Source organism: Lingula anatina, chromosome 5, assembly GCF_051362555.1.
Source record: "Lingula anatina isolate TDL-2025a chromosome 5, LinAna3.0, whole genome shotgun sequence".
Lineage (NCBI taxonomy): Eukaryota > Metazoa > Brachiopoda > Lingulata > Lingulida > Lingulidae > Lingula > Lingula anatina.
In genome coordinates, this window is record NC_141771.1 from 10,534,770 (window position 1) to 10,540,769 (window position 6,000).

The window sequence follows — 6,000 nt, forward strand, 5'->3', positions numbered from 1 at the left end:
GAAATATAATACCCATGCCCATTTCCTGTGGGTTTCAAGGGTTATACCGTGATGCATGTGCTGTACTACTTTACTGGATGTGGCTCTTCCAGAACAGGGTGGACTGAAGTACATGGAGCAGTTTCATAATGTCACAGGTGTATATAAGGGTCCTTGCGTCTGTGCTTTTACATATGAACTGAACATTGCCGAGGAAGCTTGAAATTTTAAGAAGATCATGAAATCTCACCGAGCATTTTTGGTAATTATTATGCTATTATTTCCTTTTATCACAAAGGCGCAGTCGCCCTCCTATTCAGACGGGCAAAGCTCGGGTACTATTCGGCCTCATAGATGGCTCTGCGGAGTATTGATGGGCGTAAAAGTTGGCTTTAAGGTCCACTGCTACTGCGATGACATTTGTCACCTGTTTAACGACTGCTGCTATGGTAACGCATTTACTGGGGAGATGTGTGCTGCCTCAGAAGAACTGGAACCTGGTGAACGCACCAACTACTCTACGCCATCAGCTCCATCTATAAAACATCAGATTTCACTCGAGAATAGCAGTGCTTGGGCGTTTAATCCCCCTAGTCCCGTGTTGGTTGCGAATATCAGTTCCTGTCGAAGTGTTCCGCTCGTCGCTCCAATAACTGCACATGCACACGATACCGCCATTACGAACCACGGCTCCAGTGTATGGATGGTGGATTCGTGTCCCCCAATGTGGCCACAAGACCATCATCGCTCGAGCTGCATGCATGGTTCTGAAGTTTTGATCGACGAAAACGTGACATTGTATCAGCCAGTCACTGACCCGGATACCATGATAACATACAGAAACAAAGACTGCGCAGTTTGCAACGGGGTTGGAGACCGTGGAGACCCCTGGCAGTTTCAAGTCCAATGCAAGAGCGTACCGTTAGAATCATTTCTTACTTGCTCTTCATCCAGTTGTGTTCTAAAGAAACTAATGGGCTTTCATTGGTGCAAGGGATATTTTGAGCCAAGGTCGGAGTGGCATCTAAGGTCTTGCTTCAGAATTGGAACGAACAATGACTTTGATCCATGCCCTTATAATCTGGTCAATAACACTTTGACGCAGGCCCGTTACCCATTTCCTCCGGACACACCTCTGCAAAAGGCCTGCATGGCGTACACCAATCCCGTCATTCGTTCTGATGATACTGATATCATATACAGAAATTACCACTGCATGGTTTGTCACACAGGGACGACACACTGTCCAGGTAAGATATGAAGCATTGTCTTAAGCCTGTGTAACACTGCTTGCAACCTTTTGGCAATCTTTTAGCAACCACAAACATTGGCGTCGGTGCGATCACTTTGCAAGCTGAAAAAGAAGCGTTGGCATACTTTGGTAACCTGCCGAACATTGGTTGCAGCAAAGTATAGGTTACCAGTCGCCTACCGATTGCCAAGCGATACATTACCTGTCACCAATCACTTGAAAAGTGAAAAACGGTTGCAGGACTGTAGCGATCGATTGCCGACTGGTAACCACAAGATCGCCCATATCATGTATGTTGAAAACTTATGACGGTAGCTGCTTTCACGTTGATTCCCCTCTCAGAATACAGGAAAATACATCGTAGAAAATGGCATCTTCACAAAGATCAGGAGGCGTGTTGGATCCTGTAATATTTAAAAGTAGCTATGGAATAAGTTTGAACACGCATTTTCCTTATTTTACAATTGTAATAAAAGAAACCTTACTATAGCTTAATATAAAATTCGTATTGCAACCAGCACTGCAATAATAATTATAATACATTTGAATATATTTTTATCCCTGTCATATCCCTTTATGTTATTCTGCTTCAATATTTGGTCTCCTTGAGGTTTCAGGGTCTTTGCAGTTACGGTCACACTGAACAAAAACCTCTTTGCCACTTGCATCTATCACCGGTCGCAAAATGACCGGGAACCAGTTGCTACAACTCGCAATGTGGTTTCCAAAAGAACGCCTGGTAAAAACCAGGTGGCGCCGGTTTTCGGTGCAGCATCGAAAACATGGAGGCGACCTCAAATACAATTCGTGGTATACAACCGGTTGCCAATAGGCCGCGGCTTGATTTGAAACTGGTATGCAACTGATTGGAAATTTTTCGTTGTCTCTTTAGCCCCAGACGTTTACCACTTGCAATGCAACGTAATTAAATCGTGACAGGTCGTGCGAATCGTGTACGTTTTATATTTTCTCCTCCTTGTGGAGAGGATACCAAACACTTGCAGAATGTTAAATTTCGTATACTAAAACTATTTTAATTAATGATTCTTGGGCATTTTAACGATCTCTCACATTATTTGTAGATAATTTTTATGGTTGAAAATAGGATAACAAATGGGAATTATACATTGCTGAATAAATTATTTTTATTTTCCATTTTCTCTGTATCCGTCTATTTGAATCATTGTTTACTCAGATAATTTAATTGGCTTTGCAAATGTTAATGAGATACAGCGATGAAAAAGGGTTCAAGCATATTTACCAATGATTTTGTAAAAAATAACAAATTAAATAAACATAGCGTCATATATTTGCATATTGGTACCGAGCCTGATATGGAATTTTGTGGTCCCGAAATCATACAATACGTGGCGTATGGAAAACTAATCCATGAACGTTAAATCTTGCCAGCAAATGCAAATGCATAGGCTTTCTTTTCCCAAGATTTTATGATTAATGATCATGTTTAGAAGGCATACATGACAAAATACAGACTTGACTTTTAATATGGAATATGTTTTCCAAATCATTTTTTCATCATTTTTTTTCCTATTTTGCTGACTGATAAATGAAAATAAAGATTAAAATCTAGTTTTAATAACTTTTGGTGACATCAGTTCATTGATTGAATTCGCCAGTGCAGCAAACAGAAATAAATTGCCTATTCTATGTCATACGACGTCCATTAAAAGAGATATTTTGGATCTCCATATTTTCCAAATTATCGTCTGTAAAAGCATCCAACGCTCCACTAATGATCCTCATGTCAATGTCTAGTCATAGCAACGGTCGCTGTTACACCTGACCTGTTCTGGTTGCTACCAGCGCTTTCAAGCGACAAGGCATTCCTTGGGAAGGTTTTTTAGAGTTCAAACTGGAATAACATTCCAGGCATCGGTCAAAACGTGTCCAATTGGGTCCAGTTTTGTTGTAGAACATGTAGGCCGTTGTTTCGGAGAGCAATGGCCTACCCACATATTGTCTATGTGGTTCAAATATTGCGATTTTAATGACCAAGGTAGCTGCTCATTCCCTTGGTTCTGTAAGTTATCTGCTATTAAGAGCGTGTCCATGAGAAAGCCAGACAGATCAGTCAGAAGGCGGCAAGGTGGGGGTCAGCAGATTTTAATAATTTTTGGTGTGGTAAACCATCAACATAAAAGATATTGTGAGCCACTGGCTTTCTTATTTTGGATCATTAGTTTTAGAGATATGGGGGCAGATCTTTTATTGGCAATTTTGCCAAAATATAGCATATTTTAGCTCTTGAAAAGTTATAATTTTAAATATTCTTTTAAAAAATCATGTACATCATAAGGAATTATTTTGGTAAGCCACATGATAGGTTAAGGAAAGACCTTTAATACCCAGTACAGATTTTTTGAAAAGGCACTGTCATGACCACACAAGGTTGATTCTGATATGGCATGTTTTCCGTATGTTTGACCCCCTCCCCTTCTTTAAATGCACACAACTTCTTTTTTGCAGGTTGTATCCATATAATTTTGGTATGTGCTGATAGAAAAGGGTTGAAAAATAAATTTTGTAAAATAAAATCTGTGTTAAACCTTGTAAAATAAGAACTATAACAATTTTAAAAAGGACCTAAAAACGAAAATTTTTATACTACTTAAATGCTAAACTGTTTCTTCAACTAAATTAATAGGTCAAAACCATGTATAGGTTTGTGAAAAGCCCTTAAAATAAATATGTTGCCCTGCAGACGAACTTATAAAGCGAAAATACATTTTTTTTAATTTGTTTATGTTGTAGAAACTAAATGTAAAATAACGATGCTAACTCTGTGACCTATATTCAACATGGCGGGTACTAGGATTACCCCTGTTATCACCGGAGCAACTGTAGAGCAAAGCACATCGTCTTCACAGTGTTAAAACATAATACTTTCTTAAATTTATGAAGAACACACACTAGAGATGCTTAGGTACATCTCAGAATGATTGGTGTGCACCAGAATATAACAAGAAATGATCATAGCAGCTGGTCGTCCTTAGAATGTGCATTTTTTGGTTGAACCACTTCAGACTGTTGTCAGGCTTGGGTTCCTCAATATATCCATCTCATCGATTTAGCTCTGGATGTTTGTTGTAAGGTAAGTGATCAGTGGTGGCATACATATACTAGAATCAGATACACTAAAAAGTCAAAATAATAGTCAAGTTTAAATAATAAGTTTGAATATTATTCAGTAATATAAAGAATATAAGCAAATTTAAAAGACATACTGGTATATTTCAATTCACAGAGTTTTACTTGATTTCTGTTTCATGGTAAACATGTATGTATGTAACACACATTCAGTTTCAAGTTTTGGCATTTTAGGGGAAGTTACTTGTGCCAGTGTTTTATATTTTAGTTTTATATTCACTATGCAGATTCATGTGTGTTTACAATGAAGTTGAAGTTAACCGCCTAGCTATAATTATGTGACTTTGTAACACAACTGTGCTTCAATTTTCAAGACTTACATATTACACAGGACACTTGTAACTAAAGGTACTTTAGTAAAATCAGGAAAACTTTGCAGTCCATTATGTTGTTCATGTTGCTTTGCAAGGGGGCGTGCCAGACAATTAAGCTGATTACAACGACTGAGCCCGAGTGTGATACTCCGCTGAGATAGATTGATCCTGCTACGATAGTTTCTATTCTGAACACAGTAAGCCTCTGTTGTTGTAAAGCATTTATTGATATTATGTATAATTTTCAGATTTTACATCCTAAGCCTGTATGTGAACCTTGACCTGGACAATCTTACAGACAATAATAGAAAAGTCACCTGAAATTGCACAGGCCAATTCATCAGATTCAGATGTGAGCACCAACTTTGTAATGCCTGGAACACTTCCACGTAGAAGAAAAAAGGTTTACCTTTTTTTCATTTGTTTCTTTTTCTATCATGAAATTCTGGTAGCTACAATCATGGATATTTGATTTCCTTTTTTACACTTATACAATATGTTTGATCAGAATATTATATAGTAATTGTTCTTATACAGCAATTAACATGAGTTTAAAATATGTTTAATACATTTTCTTTTGACAGCCTGTCCTGCCATCTTCAGGTAGACGCAGTAGTGGATATCCTGGCAAACCTTTATTGGACTTAGAGCCACCTTGGGACAATCCCCCATAACAAATATGCATCTTAGGCTTGGCAATCTCAATCAGTTTTGTAGGAAAGGAGGATTGGCGCCATTGAATTGACAAATATTGACAATTGACAGTTCAGTCACAATAAACTATAGTGGCATGTTGCTTCAAGTTACCACACTTATTCTAAGATTGCTGAATTATCATTACTGTAGGAGACCCTGGATCTCTCAACCAGAAGAAGAAACTTGGGGATCAATCAGTTATAAGATTAAAATCTGTTGAACACTACCCATCACTGTTGTGTTCAGTATATGGAAAAGATGACCGTGATATTGAAACCTTGGAGATTCATAACTTGATTTCACTCCTGTAAAAAGAAACTGCTTTGTTCTTTTACTGTCCAATTGATGATATGAAAATAAAGTACTCCTCCTGTCATTGTATGTTGCTGACTCTGTTTTAATTTTCTTTATAGAAAAAGAATATAGATATCAAGATATCACATGTATTTACAAAGCCTATGGATCATTTGAAAGGAAAAAGAATGGTTGAAAAATGCAATATAAATCATTTCAAGTGGATTAATTAGTGTTGCACTTGAGAAAACTGATAAAATGAGACAGTCATTCCCTTTTACCTTTAGAAAAATCATT

General features: G+C 37.7%; 1 long non-coding RNA gene across 1 annotated transcript; it reads left to right on the forward strand.

Annotated features, from left to right (window-relative positions):
• The first annotated feature begins 4,050 nt into the window (after nucleotides 1–4,050).
• On the forward strand, nucleotides 4,051–5,790 carry LOC147761625 (uncharacterized). The gene is made up of 3 exons (XR_015334761.1): nucleotides 4,051–4,343; nucleotides 4,962–5,116; nucleotides 5,298–5,790. It is a non-coding gene; the product is annotated as an uncharacterized LOC147761625 (long non-coding RNA).
• Nucleotides 5,791–6,000: the final 210 nt, after the last annotated feature.